Source organism: Lolium rigidum, chromosome 6 (genome assembly GCF_022539505.1).
Source record: "Lolium rigidum isolate FL_2022 chromosome 6, APGP_CSIRO_Lrig_0.1, whole genome shotgun sequence".
Lineage (NCBI taxonomy): Eukaryota > Viridiplantae > Streptophyta > Magnoliopsida > Poales > Poaceae > Lolium > Lolium rigidum.
In genome coordinates this window covers 196,178,970-196,197,282 of record NC_061513.1, presented here as the reverse complement: position 1 = coordinate 196,197,282, position 18,313 = coordinate 196,178,970, and positions in this window count along the sequence as shown.

The following is an 18,313-nucleotide window of genomic DNA, read 5'->3' as shown; positions in this document are numbered from 1 at the left end:
GGAGAGCATGCAAGATCATAAACAACACATAGGTAATAGATTGATAATCAACATAACATAGTATTCTCTATCCATCGGATCCCGACAAACACAACATATAGAATTACGGATAGATGATCTTGATCATGTTAGGCAGCTCACAAGATCCGACAATGAAGCACATGAGGAGAAGACGACCATCTAGCTACTGCTATGGACCCATAGTCCAGGGGTGAACTACTCACTCATCACTCCGGAGGCGACCATGGCGGTGAAGATTCCTCCGGGAGATGATTCCCCTCTCCGGCAGGGTGCCGGAGGCGATCTCCAGAATCCCCCGAGATGGGATTGGCGGCGGCGGCTCTCGATAGGTTTTCCGTATCGTGGCTCTCGGTGCGGGGGTTTCGCGACGAAGGCTTTAAGTAGGTGGAAGGGCAACGCGGGGGGCCACACGAGGGCCCCACACACCAGGGCCGCGCGGCCAAGGGCTGGGCCGCGCCGCCCTGTTGTGGCGGCGCCTCGTGGCCCCACTTCCTTTCGCCCTCGGTCTTCTGGAAGCTTCGTGCAAAAATAGGACCCTGGGCGTTGATTTCGTCCAATTCCGAGAATATTTCCTTTGTAGGATTTCCGAAACCAAAAACAGCAGAACAACGACAGCTGGCTCTTCGGCATCTCGTTAATAGGTTAGTGCCGGAAAATGCATAAATACGACATATAATGTGTATAAAACATGTAGATATCATCAATAATGTGGCATGGAACATAAGAAATTATCGATACGTCGGAGACGTATCAGCGCTGCAGAGACTCTCTGCGGAGCGGAGCTCGGCGGAGTTGCTGCGGGAGTTCGCCGGGGAGCAATGCACTGGCGGCGAACAGCGTCGGCGAGAGCGCAAGGGGCAAAGGCTCAGAGCGCGTAGGAAGTGGTGAATGCGAAGAAGACGAGGAGGAGGAACCGCTTCGCCCTTATATAGGGAGAAGAGGTCGTGGGCCAGAAACCGCTGGGCCGCGGCGGTTCACTTCGTGGGCCGCCACGTGGCGCAATGATACACGCGCAGAAAACAGAAGGCCACAGGGAGGCCGCACGGATCCGGAACGACGGCGAGGATCCGGTGTGGCGCCATAAATGCTAGCGCAGAAGTCGAAGGGAAGTGACCCCTGACACTGCTGCGTCAGAAACAGTGCGCATGTCACTGACAGGCACTGTACCCGAGAAATTGTCGACTTCGCCGAGGAGAGTTTAATGACCAAGATGCCGGAAAACACCGGTATGGAGAGAAAAGTTCGGCAGAGATGCCGGAAGGTTTGAACTGGATATCGGAAGGATTAAACCGGTACCTTGAATGATGGGAACCTGGCATGGTCCATTGGATAGGATCCACCGGACTATAGCAGCTTCGGGGACTAATGTTGGGGGGATGACCCCCGGTATGCCAAAGGCATGCGAAACCGGATGGTTTGAACTATCAAGATACCGGTTTAAAGGTTATTCCGGTCTAACAAGCTTTTGGCTAAGTGAATCTATACCGGTATCCCAGGAGGGGTATACCGGAATAAGCTAAGAAGGTACCGGATTACCGGTACAGGCTACACTGTAGCACGTCGGCAAGACTGGTCAAAGATTCTCTAAGGAGCTAGGGGACAAAGATGAGCAAAGAACTTCAGCTTTAATCGAAGCTCTGAGGCTAAAGCAGAGGATGACGTAAAAGGTACCAGAGGATGTCACCGCTCCTGATTAAAGACATACCGGTATCATCCGGGCTAAAGAGGCTTTGTAAAGTAGTTTGCCTAGTCAAAGATGCCATTAGGGTTTCTTAGGGTTTCTTCCCCTATAAGCCACCCTCTCCCCTATATAAGGAGAGGGGGCACACCCTAGCGCGGGTATGTTAAACCTTGTATCAGATAGCTTGTAACCTAACTCAATGGAATAGAGAGATTCCTAGTTGAGATAATCCTTGTGTTCTTCTTCTTCTACCTCTGGCCAAGGCTAAGTTCTTCAGGAATCCATCCGGAGTTCATCCACCTATAACCAAAACCATCCCCCGAATCCTCTAGCGCACATTCGGCCCCAACTTAAGCCATCCCATGGCATCTGTCTGTTCACCACGATGACAAGACTTTCATACCATACTGGTCCTCCCGTGCTTCTGGTGTATCTTTTGTCTTCCCATACACGCCTAAGAAGCCTAGCAGGTTCACGCAAAGATTCTTCATCACGTGCATCACGTTGATTGAAGAACGGATCTCTAGGACTTTCCAATAGGGTAGCTCCCAAAATATGGATTTTTTCTTCCACATGGGTGCGTGTCCGGTAGCGACGTCATTCGGAACAGATTGACCGCCAGGACCCTTTCCAAAGATTACTTTTATGTCCTTGACCATATCAAGTAAAGCATCACCGGTACGGAGTTCAAGCTTCTCCCGGTGATCTGCCTCACCTCCGAAATGATTGCCTTTCTTTTCTGACAGGGTGCCTCTTTGGAAGAAATCGACGATGCCCCAGGTACACAACCTTCTTACATTTATTCAAATATGCACCTTCGGTCTCATCTAAACAGTGTGTGCATGCATTGCATCCCATGTTTGTCTGTCCTGGAAGGTTACTAAGAGCAGGCCAATCATTGATGGTCACGAAAAGCAACGCTCGTAGGTTAAATGACTCTTGTTTGTGCTCATCCCATGCATGTACACCTGGTTTGGCCCACAACTATAAGAGTTCTTCAAATAATGGCCGTAGGTACACATCAATGTCGTTGCCGGGTTGCTTTGGGCCTTGGATGAGAACTGGCATCATAATGAACTTCCGCTTCATGCACAACCAAGGCGGAAGGTTATAGATACATAGAGTTACATGCCAGGTGCTATGACTGCAGCTCTGCTCCCCAAAAGGATTCATGCCATCTGTACTTAGACCAAACCTTAAGTTCCTCGCGTCACCTGCAAAGTCTGGGAACTCTCTATCGATTCCTCCACTGCGACCCATCATCGGGGTGTCTCAGCATCTCGTCTTTCTTACGGTCTTCTTTGTGCCATCGCAACAACCTGGCATGCTCTTTATTTCTGAACAGACGTTTCAACCATGGTATTATAGGAGCATACCTAACCTTGGCAGGAACCGTCTTCTTGGGGGTTCGCCCTCAACATCATCAGGGTCATCTCGCCCGATCTTATACTGAAGTGCAGTGCATACCGGACATTTTTTCAAATTTTCGTACTTGGCGCGGTAGAGGATGCAGTCACTAATGCATGCATGTATCTTCAGCACCTCTAATCCTAGAGGGCAGAGAACCTTTTTTGCTTCGTACGTACTGTCACGCAATTCGTTATCCTTTGGAAGCCTCTTCTTCATTATTTTCAGTAACTTCTCAAATGACTTGTCACATATACCAGCCTCTGCCATCCATTGCAGCAACTCCAGTGTGGCACCGAGCTTTGTGTTGCCATCTTCGCAATTTGGGTATAACTTTTTTTTGTGATCATCTAACATGCCCTTTAACTTTCTCTTCTCGTTTTCAGTTTTCTGCTTCTCTGTGTGCATCAGCGATGGCCCGACGAAGATCATCATCAACGGGCTCATCTGATGCCTCTTCATCTTCACCTCCTCCTGCCTCTTCATCTTCAGCTCCTCCTGCCTCTTCATTTTCATCATGCCCCGTTGCAGTATCACCGTAGTTAGGGTACATATCATCATCCTCTTTTTCGTCATTGTCTTCCATCATAACCCCTCTTTCTCCACGCTTGGTCCAACAATTACAGCTGGGCATGAAACCTTTCCAAAGCAGGTGGGAGTGAATGACTTGCCATTCAGGGTATTGCTTTAAGTTCCGGCAACTAACACATGGACAACATATAAAACCATCCGCCTATGGGTTTTCCGCGGCCACATGGATAAAACAATCCAAGCCCGAAGTGAACTCGGGTAGGCATCGGTCAACGTACATTCATTACTGCCGGTTCATCTACATCAAATAATTAAGTTTATAAAAAAAACCATTACAAAACATCATAATATAAATAAATAGTGGAAATTAGCACTGTACAAATGAAAGGGTAAAGTTTCTTAACCTTGATCGAGGAGGAAAGAAAGAGGAGAAAGCTTAAGTGTCGCTTCGGCACCTCATATCATTGTTGCTTTGTGTGAAATCAAGCGGCATCATTCTCTCAGACATTTCACCGAGCAACTCATGTGCATGGCAAAGAAAAGCAAGCAAGCACTCAATCCTCACACCTTCCACCAAGAAAAAATGAAGTGAGGGGGCTGGTTGGGGTGAGCTGAATATATAGGGCAAAGGGAGCTTTAGCACCGGTTCGTGTCACGAACCGATGCTAATGAGGTATCTTTAGCACCAGTTCGTGACACGAACCGGTGCTAAAGGTTTCGCGGCTGCCACGTGCTAGGCGACAAACCTTTAGCACTGGTTCGTGTCACGAACCAGTGCTAAAGATACGGCACGAACCGGTGCTAATGCCCTGGCGGGTCCCGTGGACGTCCAGACCGCACGAACCGGTGCTAATTACCCCCTTTATCACCGGTTAGTGCCAAATCCGGTGCTAAAGCTCTTTGGAGCAAAAAACCAAAGCCCTTGTTTCTACTAGTGTGAGTGTGGGTGTAGAATAACTATTTATACTAGTTGAATGCCCGCGCGTTGCTGCGAAATAACACAACAATACAATATAGACATGTATGAATAACAATGAATATCACATAGGGACATGATTTTGAGTTGGCAACATATTTTAAAATAGGAGTACCTAATCCTGGTGCAATTGTATAAACATAATCATCAAAATTCAAATTAACCTTATAATTATAACAAGCAAGTTCCTCAACATCGCGGAGACTTGAACCTCCTTTAGCTAGTCCCCCAATACAACCTTCATGATATTCTCTCTTTCCGACTTCGCCATGGATCAAAAGGTCAACTTGGTGTCAACACAGAACAGAGCTTCACGCCGCTCCCTCCTGAACCAAATGGTCGGAACAAAAGCATGGGTGCGCGCGACCTAATACCACCCGATCCTGTGAACTCCAGGCAAAAGATACAATGTTCGATTCACCGCCGGAGCCTTCCGGAACACATCACTTCGGCTAGATGAAGAAAGACTGGCATTAGGAAGGTCTTCATCTTCGCAAAAGACGAACCCTCGGACAACCACCATAAAAGTTGGAACGGCCGGCCCCCACGCCGCCACCATGGCTGGGAACCGCGGTCCATTTTCCTCCTCCAACCCGGCCGGTGGAGGCCGACAGCCATCGGGAGAGAGGCTACAAAATAAAACACGTATAGGGTTTGTGGGATAGGCAACGCGCCTCCACATCTCTTCTTTATATATACTTGGCAGGAATACAAACACGTACACATACGTTACACAATACAATTCGTATGTTATACGGAGACCAATTCTTATCACTCCCCCTCAATCTAAACCGCTACTATTACATACAAGGTTGAGATTGGTTCTAAATCGGTCTAACATCTGCCGTGTGGCTGGCTTAGTAAAAATATCAGCCAACTGATCATTAGAAGAGATGAACCTCACCTCCAAAGCACCATCAGCAACTCGCTCTCGCACAAAATGGAAGTCTATCTCAATGTGCTTGGTTCGAGCGTGAAAAACTGGATTCGCCGTGAGGTAAGTAGCCCCTAGATTATCACACCATAAGACTGGAGTTCGCTGTTGGGAAACACCTAGTTCTGTAAGCAAAGAACTGACCCACATTGCTTCAGCTGCTCCATTTGCTAGTGCCTTATATTCTGCCTCAGTGCTAGATCTCGATACGGTAGGTTGTTTCTTCGAACTCCAAGAAATAAGATTCGGACCTACAAAGACTGCAAAACCACTCGTAGAGCGTCTATCATCAACACATCCGGCCCAGTCGGCATCAGTAAATATACTGATATTCTGCTGTGGTGACTTACGAATGCGTAGACCAGTGTCCAACGTTCCTTTAACATAACGCAGGATGCGTTTGACTGCCTCCCAATGTACTTCAGTGGGCTGAGAGAGGAACTGACACACCTTGTTCACCGCAAAAGAAATATCCGGACGTGTGAGAGTTAAATACTGTAGACTACCAACAACACTGCGGTACCGAAAACAATCGTCTGTACCTAAGAGTGCTCCAGTATCACGAGCAAGCCGCTCGGTAGTAACCAAAGGAGTGGAAGTGGACTTGCAATTCTCCATATTTACGCGATGCAGCAAATCAAGCGCATATTTGCGCTGCATAAGTGTCATGCCCCCTGAATTGTACGACGCTTCCAATTCAAGAAAATACTCCAGAGTGCCAAGATCCTTGATAGGAAAAGTGTTGGAGAGAGAGCGAACAAGACCCTCAACAGCTGCAGGAGTAGAACCAGCGATAACAATGTCATCGACATATACCAGCATGAACACTTGGACACCAACTTGATTAAAAATGAATAGAGACGTATCAGCCCTGGAAGGCACAATACCAAGCTGCAACAAGCGAGCACTCAAACGAGCATACCAAGCTCGGGGGGACTGCTTCAAGCCATAATAGCACGCTACAATTTGCACACATGAGTCGGGTATTGAGCATCCTCAAAATATGGGGCTGCTGCATATAAACATCCTCGGACAAGAAACCATGGAGGAACGCATTGCTCACATCCACCTGATGGAGAGTCCACCCTCGAGAAACTGCAAGCGAGAGGACCAAGCGAATCGTCGCAGGCTTCACAACTGGACTGAACGTATCACCATAGTCAATACCATGCTGCTGAGTGAAGCCGCGAGCAACGAGACGGGCCTTGTGTTTCTCAATAGAGCCATCTGGACGGTGCTTGGTCTTGAAAACCCACTTGCTACCCACAATATTTGTGCCAAGAGGGTGAGGAACTAGAGTCCAGGTCCGTGTCTGAGAGAGCGCTGAGAATTCATCAAACATCGCGGCACGTCATTCCGGTTCACGTAGCGCATCCGTATGAGAAACCAGGGCCGCAAAAAGAGCACGCCTTCGCGGATCATACCGCACCGTGCCGTCCGTGTAGCTCTTCTCGCGACGAGTATTGTCGCGGAGACGAGTAACCATACCGTGGCCGGGAGCCGGAATGGAGGGAGCCTCGACAACAGGCTCAGATGGCGAAGCAGAAACCGAGCGAGGCGGTGAAGAAACGTGCAGGTCGCGCACGTCACGGTCGCCACGTCCAGGCGACACAGCGCGCTCGTCAGGGTCGCCACACGTCCAGGCGACGCAGCGCGCTCATCAGGGTCACCACGTCCAAGGCAAGGCGATGCCGCGTCCGTGTCGCGAGCCTGGGGAGACGCCCGGGGAGATGTGCCCGCATGCACATGCAAGCTCGGACGAGGCTGCACGTCCAGGTGAGTCTGCTGGACGTCACTAGGTGCTCCTTCCTGTTCACGCAAAATAAAGCCTAGAGGAGACAGATTAGTGGATAAATAGGTTAAGTCATATTGACGCTTATGATCACTCGTAGCCGGTTCAGACTCGAGAAAAGTAATGGCCTGACGGAGAGTAGGAATATCGACCGTCACTCCTGGAGTGGCGTACGGGAAAACAGACTCGTCGAAAACGACATCGCGGGAGATATATATACGACCTGTGGACCGGTCGAGACACCTGTAGCCCTTATGCATAGGACTATAGCCTAAAAAAACACAAATCTTATAGCGGAACTCAAGTTTGTGAGCATTGTACTTGCGGAGACTAGGCCAACACGCGCAGCCAAAAATACGAAGGAACTCATAGTTCGGCTGAATTCGAAGGAGTCGAAAAATAGGAGTCTCTTTGTTAAGAACTGGAGTGGGCATGCGGTTAATGAGATAACACGCAGTTAAAAAAGCTTCGTCCCAAAAACGTAACGGAAGGGACGAATGAGCAAGCAAAGCAAGACCCGTTTCAACCAAATGACGGTGTTTGCGTTCAGCAACTCCATTTTGCTGGGAAGTATGGGGACAAGACACACGGTGAGATACACCGGTGCGCTGAAAGTACTGATGGAGCCTATGATACTCGCCGCCCCAATCGGACTGGATGGCTTTAATTTTAGCATCTAAGAGAAGCTCAACATGAGCCTGAAAAGCATAAAACACTTGCTCAACATCAGACTTGTGCTTAAGAAGGTAGATCCAGCAAAAACGAGAGTAGTCATCAATAAAACTGATATAGTATTTAAAATCACCAGAAGAGGCCACGGCAGGACCCCAAACATCAGAATGAACAAGCTCAAGAGGTGCAGTGGTAACACGATGAGATAAATTATATGATAATTGATGACTTTTGGCACGCTGACAAGCATCACAAATCGACGAAGTATCAACTGAAACACTAGATAAATCATGGTTCTTAACAATGGTTTGCACTACATTATTAGTAGGATGGCCTAGACGCTGGTGCCACTGAGACGATGTAGTCTTGGCACCAGAAAGAGCATGACGAGATGACGACGACGCGTGACTAAACGGGATGGGGTAGAGTCCTCCATGACTTCTACCGTGAAGCAGAATTCTCCGTGTGGCCTTGTCCTTAACACAGAAAAAATAACGGTGAAACTCAACAAAGACATCATTGTCACAAACAAGACGATAGACTGAAAGGAGATGTTGGCTGATGTTCTGGACATGAAGGATATTATTCAGTTTTAATGGTGAACCGGCTAAAGAAGAGTGACCAATATGCGCAATAGACAAACCTGCACCGTTGGCCACTTGAACTTGATCCGTCCCGCCATAACGCTCTTGCATGTGAAGGCGCTGAAGGTCGTTCGTCAGATGTTCCGTAGCCCCAGTATCCATGATCCAAGGAGGAAAAACCGGGGAACCCGTCGAGGCAGAGTTCCCGGAGCGCTGCTGGTTGTTGTTGGTGTTGTTGGCGCGGATGAACTCGGGGTTGAAGCGGTTCCGACACTCGGATGCGGCGTGCCCCCAGTAGCCACAAATTTGGCACTGAGGACGCTGACGACGACGGCCATTGCCTCCGTTTTGGCGGTTCCCACCGCTGTTGCCGCCGTAGTTAGGGCGGCTGTTGCCACCACTGGCGGGCTGGCCGTAGGTCTGACCGTATCCGCCCCCACCAGCGCCGTATGTGCCTCCGCCAGTGCCGTACTAGCCACCTCCGTAGCCAGCGGTGGGGAGGCCTCCATTGCCCCCACCATATCCGGTCGGGTAGCTACCAGCCGAGGGTCCTCCAGAGAGCGACGCGGGCGCACGCGGCCAGGGTGCGCCGCTGCCACCGCCGAAACCGCCAGGACGAGATGCTGCGTTGGCGGAGGAAGACCACTCCACGGTCTCGGCCTGCTGTGCCTGAAGTGCCTCAAAGGAGAGGACATGAGAGTAAAAATCGGCATACGAAACCGAGATGTTATCGACAGTGAGAGCACCGGCGATGGAGTTATAACCGGTGCCGAGACCGGTGATGATGTAGTCGACGAGCTCGTCGTCGGTGATGGGGGCGCCGGCGGTAGCCATGGCATCAGCGAAGCTTTTCATCGTGTGCATGTACACTGCCGCCGACATGTCTCCCTTCCTCGTCGCCTGGAGCTGGCGACGGATGTGCCGCACGTTGGCGCGAGTCTGGGCGCCAAACATGGTGTGGACAGCAGCCCACGTCGCTGCCGCCGTCTTGCAGCCGATGAGCTGCATAGCTATATCCTCCTCCATGGAGGAAAGCAGAAGACCGAGAACCTTCTGGTCAAGCGCCCACCAACGCGCATACTCAGGGTTGGGGACGGTACGAGCGGCATCACCGGTGCCTTCGGTGACGGTCTTATCCGGAGCGGGCACGGAGTTGTCGAGGAAGCCGTGCAGGTGCGCGCCGGAGAGGTTGGGCAGTGTCAGGCCTCGCCACAGCATGAAGTTCGAGCTGTTGAGGCGAACAGCGACGGGCGGAACAACCGTCGTCGAGGTGGATCCCATCGAGGCCGAAGCGGAGAGAGGAGAGATGACAGGGCCGACGAGCTGCAGGCCCGAAGTTGCCGAAGTGGTCATCGCGCGGAGGAGGACGTCGCGCGAAGGAAGAGAAGCAGCACCGGCCGCGCGAGATCGCGATCGCGATTGGAGGCGGCGGCGCGCGTGACTAGCTCTGGTACCAAAATAAAACACGTATAGGGTTTGTGGGATAGGCAACGCGCCTCCACATCTCTTCTTTATATATACTTGGCAGGAATACAAACACGTACACATAAATTCGGTATGTTATACGGAGACCAATTCTTATCACTACACACGCTCACGACACGGAGACGGTCGGTTGCTGCCCGCTAGGTAGGCCTGGCTGAGCCTCAACGCGACCACCTCGCGACTGTTGACGTGTACAAGTAGATTGCCTAGCCCTTTCCATCAGTTCGGACTTTTGGTTCAAGTGGCTAGTGCATGAAGCTTAACATGGTATCAGAACCCCAGGTCTCGAGTTCAAATCATGGCTTTCACATGGTTTTCGCTGGTTTTCGCAATTAAGCCTAAAAATTGTTGTTGTCCCCCTCTTTAGCCACCGCTGATGCCCTGTTTCGGTGTGCTCTTCTTCTTTCACGTGTTGACTTTCTCTTCTCCCGTCACACGCGAGTGGGGGTGTTGTGAAATGTATATGTGGATTGCCTAGCCTTTTCCATCAGTTCGGACTTTTGGTTCAAGTGGCTAGTGCATAAAGCTTAACATGGTATCAGAGCCTCAGGTCTCGAGTTCAAATCCTGACTTTCACAATTTATTCTAAATTCCCCCGCAGCCTCCTGCCGTGTGGTCCCGGCCTTCTGCTGCCTCTTTGCCTCTCCTGTCGTGTGGTTCCGGCCTTCCGCTGCCTCTCTACACGTGTTGACTTGTCTTCTCGTCTCCCCGTCACACGTGTGAGGGGGTGTTGACGTGTACAAGTAGATTGCCTAGCCCTTTCCATCAGTTCGGACTTTTGGTTCAAGTGGCTAGTGCATGAAGCTTAACAGCGACCATGGATCTTTGCCGCCGCCCTCCTCTCTCCACCGAGATCCACCACTCCACCGCGCCCCACGCCATGATCCAGATGACGTAGCCGAAGGCCAGCCCACGAGACCCGTCGCCCACCGTCGCCGCCCCTGAAAGACCCCGCCTCCGCTCGAAGGGGAGTCCGTGGGGCGCGTCACCACCGCCCCTGCCTTCGGCAACCGGGCGCGGCCGCCACCGCCGACCCCGATGGCGGCAGCGGCCAGGAGGAGGAAGATCACGGGCTTTTTCTTCTAGGGTTTGGGTCGTCCGGAGCCACCTTGCGCGAGACTACCGGGGCGTTGTATGCAGTATAATGAGATTGACAACCTAGATGCTTCTGAAGCTGCTAAGGAACATACTGCACAAGAAAGTCACCAAGACCAGAACCACGTGCATTTCAGCTGTGCAATTCATGTTAGTCCCGGGACAATTTTCTGTTTGTTGGAGCGAAAGCGCTTGAAGAATACACCGTTATATTCTTGCAGCTGAAGGCCTCTGCTGGGCTGTAAGCCTATCAGGGTATCAAGCGTATCCTTCGGTGCCATGGCTGCAAGGAACACATGGGTATCAAGCTCCCGAGGGAGAACTACAATCATGCCATGGATTTGGCCATTATAAAGCCAGTTCATCTAGTTGGAGTGCACCGATCGCCCTGCTAGAACCACAAACATGGATACAATCCGATCAGGTTAATAGGGATGCTGCAAAATTCAAACAAAACAATCACCACAAGCATGCTCATTGCTAAGGATGTTGACACGACCGTACAAGTCGAATATCACCAGGGCCTCTTCCTCTGCATCTGGTGCCACCACAAGGTCTTCCATCAGGCGACCGGGCACGTTACTAATGGGGATCAGCAGGTCACGACTACTGTTAGCAGCGTGGAATCGCTAACGGAGCTAGCCTAGAAGTAATAATCATGTCCTTTAGACCTTTATATAGTACCAAACGAAGAGGAGAACCAGCAACAACGAACATCCATCTTGATTGCCCGAATGCTTGGATTTCCTCATCTGCTGCGATCTCCATCACGTCACGCATCATGCCCAATGGTACAACTCCCCGTTTGGCGCTGCAATTTTCTTCTGTGACGCGCTCCGCATTGCCGTTCATGATGAATTGATGATGATGCCTAGATCGGCTTGTGCTGCACCCCGGCTGCTCCGACGTTTCGTGCCCCTACCTCGTTCGCGCCGGTACAGAGAAAGGAGGGAGAAGCCCCGCCGAGAACGCACGCCGCTCGGGCAGCTAAGGTGCGCCACGTTCCGAAGCAAGCCGGTCTCCAGCAATCGTCCGGCGAGCGGCCCTCCGTCTCCGGGAGTCCTGGCTCCGCCGATTGAGGCGTGCCATCGCTTATCGCTCGGAGCAATCCCTGAGCTGAGTCATGCTGCCTCAATGTCGATCTGGGGTATGGATTGAGAAACTCCGTTTATATTGGACGATGATGGGCTGGGATCAAACTCTTGTATCACAGCAAGAACAATAGAAGAGTCAACAGTTGGCTATATATTTTATTCATGTCATCTACATTCTACTTGTAGTTAGCTTATACAATAGTTAGATACAAGTATGAACTACTTTATATGCATATGATCCACCTTGCAATCTCACAAAGTGCTTAGGAGCACGCGTTGCACCTGACTACTATTTTGTAGCCTGCTTCTCTTCTCTCTCCTCTTCTCTCCTCCAACTTAGCTAAATTATATTATTTTAAGTTTTATAGCCTGATGACTATACCTTATTATACTTGCTCTCATGTATGCGACATGTTTAGTCCAAGTTTAGAGGAAGTAGGAAACGTGGAGAAGTGGAACGACTTACGAACGATTCCTTTATGGTTTTTGTTCCTTTCTTTGCGGGGCCTTGGCTGTTCGGCAATTTAATGGGCCTTTAGCGATTAGTGATCTTGGATGGTCGTGGTTGACCGTGCCAGAGGAGGGAAGGGACGTACCAGGTCGCTTAGCAAATTTATTAGTAGAAGATATGTAGAGGGAGACTACACATATAATATTTTAAGAATGAGTTTTTAGGACTCTTCTAGAGTTGAGCAGTTTTCAATCTCATAAATCTTATCTCCTCTCACGAAAATATATTTTAAGTGAGTTATTCTCCTTTCTCTTAAGATGCTGTGGATGAACTCTATCACAAACTATCTTCGAAAAAGAGAAGAAGACTAACTGGAAGACACGGAGGAATATGTAGGGTGTGTTTGGTAGGTCGTGTCAATCCAGAAACTCCCATCCCAACCGAGATTTTCAGAGAAACATGTGTTTGTTAGCCCGTGCCAATCCATCTCAGCTATGCCCACCTCATACGAAAAAGGCTCCTCAGCCAGGCCCGGTTGTGAAGCTCAAATCGAGCTTCACAACTCAGCCTAGCTGAGTCCATCCCGCAAATTCGCACCGCGCCCCCCCCCCCAGACCCCCAATCCCCCAGCTATTTCCCATCCATTTGCAACTACCGCTCCCCCGAGCCCGGCTCCTCCGTCGGCCACCCTCCGCCTCTCCCATCGCCACCTTCCTCGTGCATCCCCAACAACCTATGTCGCCGCCGAGCAGGAGCAAGTGCCGCGCAGCCGCCGAGCAGGAGCAAGTGACGCGCCGGCGCCTGCGACTTCTCGCGACGGGCGACCTCCCCTTCTCGCTTCGGCCGAGCCCGAGGCCCAGGCTCCCGCGCCGCCACCGAGCGGCAGCAACGGCCGCGCTCCTCCCGTCGGTCGCCCTCCTGCCGCGTCCCCAGCCACCCACGCCGCCGCTGAGCATTAGCAACGGCCGCGCCGCCGCCCTCCCCATCTTGCATCGGCTGCCCGATCTCCCGCCGAGCAGCAGCAACGGGAGCACAACCACCTGCCGGCGCACCACGGATCACCGCGCGGCACCCAATGCCTACCACCTGCGCCACCGGCGCTCCACCGCCCGCCGCCGGCGGTCCACCACTCACAGCCATGTTGTTGCATGGACATGGACCTGATTGATTTTTTAATTTTAATTTAAGGTCTTTTGTGTAAGAATTTGGACTGGTATGTAATATCTTATATTTTGGGCCAATCTCAACCCAGAAATGCTGCCAAACAATGTATTGGCTCAGATTCTTTCAACACAACCGAGCTACCAAACACGCCACAAAATCTCAAGTCAACTTTTTTTTGAAATCATATCTCAATATAAAAAACACACCAGCAAGCCGCCTCATTAAAAACCTTCCAGTCCCCTTAGGTACCCTAGTAAGGAAAAGAGTGCGTCAAGAACTTGCTGGGTCCAAATCAATGTATCGTTACATCATCTACGAGGGTAGGAAAAATAAAGCTAGGGGATCATCGTCCCAATTACAAGAGATTTTATCAATATAACCCTTCCTTGCTAGCTCGTGAGCCACTTTATTTGCTTCCCTCGGGCAGTGGACATAGGATACTTCACCTATAGATAATCCTAGATCAATACAATCTGCATAAATTGCTGCCGAATTTGTCCACCACCTACTTGAACCATTAAGCGCTTCAATATTTTCTAGAGAATCTGACTCAGCAACAATAGCACAACACCCATGTCTGGCAGCTAGTAAGAGCCCCTCTTTAATCGCCAACGCCTCCGCCATGGATGCTTGAACCAACATGAGGGAAAAACTTTGTGGTCTGCAGATATGAAGTGGCCCTGGTAATCACGAAGAACTGCGCCCGTTGCACCCTCACCTGACTCCTCAATAAAGGAGGCATCCACATTAAGTTTCACCCATCTAGGACAAGGTTTGGTCCAAACAGTAGCCGGGGGGTTTGCCACAGTCATAGTATTCTTAGCATTAGCAGTAATAGAGATTATAGATAGCTTACATCTGTTTATCGGTGGAACATCCTCATCATGCGTTCTCCTCCTTCTAATCCACCATAGGTACCAACATGCAACCATCATCACCTCTTTAAGACCAATATCAAAATTCTGGAAACTCATATCCTCTTTACATAATAGGTGTTCAATGATAGCTGATCTAGAACGATCACTTAGCAAGGCATCATCCACAACGCTAGTTAGACCGAGGGCCTCCCAGATTTCTTTCGCCCTAGGGCAGACAAATAGGAGATGTGCAATATCCTCCGGACCTGTAGCACAAATAGGGCATTGGCTCGACGTTCCAATATGGCGATTTACAAGAATAATTTTTAGAGGGAGGATACCATGTAATGATCGCCATACAAAAATCTTTATTTTGCTTGGCAGCTTCAGCTTCCATAAGATTTTCCAAACTGGATTCGTTGCAGAAGCACCTGGGAGGGCAAGCAGCCTACCCGAGGCTCCAAAATGGTGTCTCCATTGAAGGTGGTTTGCAGAACGTACAATATACATGCCATGTTTACTAAAGGACCACGCAACAAAATCCTCGAATCCATTATGATTAATTGGGATCTGTAGAATGCGAGAAACATCCAACTGGTTGAAGATACTACGCAACAGAGTTTCGTCCCAAAGGCCTGTGATAGGGTCCAGAAGCTGGCTCACTTTGGTATACACAGTATTGCCTCTAATGGTAGTAACTTTCCTATCATGGTTAGAAGGAATCCATGGATCTGTCCAAATTTTAGTTTTCTCACCCTCGCCAACTCTCCAGATATAGCCCCTTTTAAATGTGGGAATACTTGCAGAAATACTCTGCCAAGTGAAGGAGGAACCCCCCTTCGGTCCGGCCCTTAGGACATCTCCATCAGGCAAATACTTAGATTTCAGCACCTGTGCACACAAAGATGATGAGTCTGTAATCAATCTCCAAACTTGCTTACCCAACATGGCTTGGTTGAAGGAATGGAAGTCCCTAAACCCCATACCCCCTTCATTCTTTGGATAACACAACTTCCACAAAGCATATCAATGCATTTTATTACTATTTTCATCATCTCCTCACCAAAACTTTCATATAGCATCCATCATTTTCTTACAGACTCCTTTGGGGATAAGGAAGACAGACATAGCATACACAGGGATAGCCTGGGCCACTGCCTTTAGTAAAATTTATTTTCCACCAATAGATAGGTGCTTTTCCTTCCACCCATTAATTCTCTGAATAATCCTTTCAATGAAGTGTTCAAAATTATCACTTTTGTCCGCCCCCACCAGAGCAGGCAACCCCAAATATTTATCCGAGAGGGCCTCAGTATCAATATGTAATTCTTCACAAATCTCAGCTCTAAGAAGCACATTAGTATTTGGAGCGAAGAAAATGCTTGACTTAGGCAAACTCACTAACTGACCAGAATTTGCACAATAAGTATCCAGAACTTGCTGCAAGGAAGTTGCATTATTCATATCTGCCTTCATGAGAATTAGGGAATCATCAGCAAATAAAAGGTGTGAAATTGACGGTGCATTTGTGCACACCCTAACCTCATCAATACCATCAACTTCTTCTTCATGCAGCTGAAGACTAGATAAACCCTCTGCACAAATAAGGAACAAATAGGGAGATAGCGGGTCTCCTCGTAGGAGTAAACATATCTGTCTCTTCAGAATTAAAATGGACCTGATATCTCACAGATCTAACACAAGCCATCATAAGAGTAATCCATCTTTCGTCAAACCCAAGCTTCCGCATCATATTCTCAAGAAAAATCCACTCAACTCTATCGTATGCTTTGTGCATATCCAACTTCACAGCACAATAGCCAGTCACCCCAGCTCTTTTATTTTTTATCGCATGAATAGATTCATATGCCACCAGAGTGATAAGCCTTGATTTTGTATATAACATTACATAAGCTAATAGGCCGGAATTGAGAAACCAACTCTGGGTCATCAATCTTAGGAATCAGCACCACAGTTGTATCATTCCAACCATCAGGAATGAGTCTAGAATTAAGGGCCTGAAGAATTTCCTGAGTAATATCAACGCCACGGATGTTCCAATTTTTTTTATAGAAGACTGCATGAAGTCCATCCGGGCCTGGGGCTTTGAAATCCCCAATACTGAAAACCGCTTTCTTCACATCCTCCGAGGAAAAAGGAGCCAATAATTGTTCATTCATCTGTTGAGTAACCTTAGCCAAAATTTTCTCCAAAAATGCGGGGTCAATAGCATTAACCTCAGAAGAAAAGAGATTAGAAAAATACTGCAGGATGTGAGGTTTGAGTGCTTCCGTACCTTCTAACCAATCAATATCATCACGTTTGATAAAATTGTTTTTTCTTCTAGCTGTTGCGAAATTATGGAAGAATGAGGTATTTTTGTCACCTTGTTTCAACCAATTTGCTCGAGAGCGCTGCAACCAATAAACCTCCTCCTGTTCCAGAAGCAATTCAATCAGCAGAGTCATCTCCTTTGCTTTTGCCTCATTTTCATCATTCATCGGGCCACTCATGGCGCTATCCAACTCCCGCTGGGCAGCGCAGATTCTTTTCTTTGCTGCCCTCCCGATCGACGTGTTCCATTCATGCATGGCGCCATGCAGATGGGCCAGTTTGGCCATCACGCCACCATCCTGGACTGCAACCGCCGCTTCGGCCCAAGATCGTTCTACTAACTCCTGGAATCCTCTCTCTTTTAGCCATTTTGCTTCAAACTTTTTTGACCTATTACTCTGAACCGCATGAACCTGGAAATCAGTATCGAGGAGTAAAGGCCTATGATCAGATCTGATAAATTCAAGATGCTGAAGTTTCGTGCATAGTCATCCAGTCACCATTAGCCACCACACGATCTAGTCTCTCGCGGATACGTCCTCATTTCCAAGTGAAAGGATCACCTGAAAAACCCAGATCCTCGAGCTCACAGTCACCTAAAGCATCGCAGAAAGCTTGCATAAATACACTAGGGCATGGATTGCCACCCTCTTTCTCATGTGAATACATAATTTCATTGAAATCCCCCAGGACAATCCATGGAAGGTTAGAATCATTTTAAGGCCCCTCAACCTGTCCCAGGTTTTATATTTATCCTCCCATTTGGGCTCACCATAAATACCAGTGAATCTCCATATTTTAGAAGAACTCTCCATCAATTTGACGTCAATATAGTTCGGGTGAGAGTAGATTTGCTCGATCTTTACTTCTCTCTTCCAAAACAAGATAACCCCACCACTACGTGAGGTAGTTGGGTTAACAATTTTGTTGTCCATTTGTAGCCTTCTTCGTAAAAAATCAGCCGGATAGTTGTCAAGACGAGTCTCCGACAAAAACATCACCTCAGGGGAATAACACCTATTAATATCCATAAGCGCGCGAACTGTCGGGTCATTCCCCAATCCCTGACAGTTGAGGCCTAATATCCTCATTGCGATCGGACGGAACCCTCAAGGGATTCCGCCGATCCTAGTGAAGAGGAGTTAGCTCCGTCCTTCTTTGTGCGTTTCGCACGACCTTTGTCACCTTCAACATTAGTCGGTCCATTCAGGGGGACCCATAATTAACCATAGCTT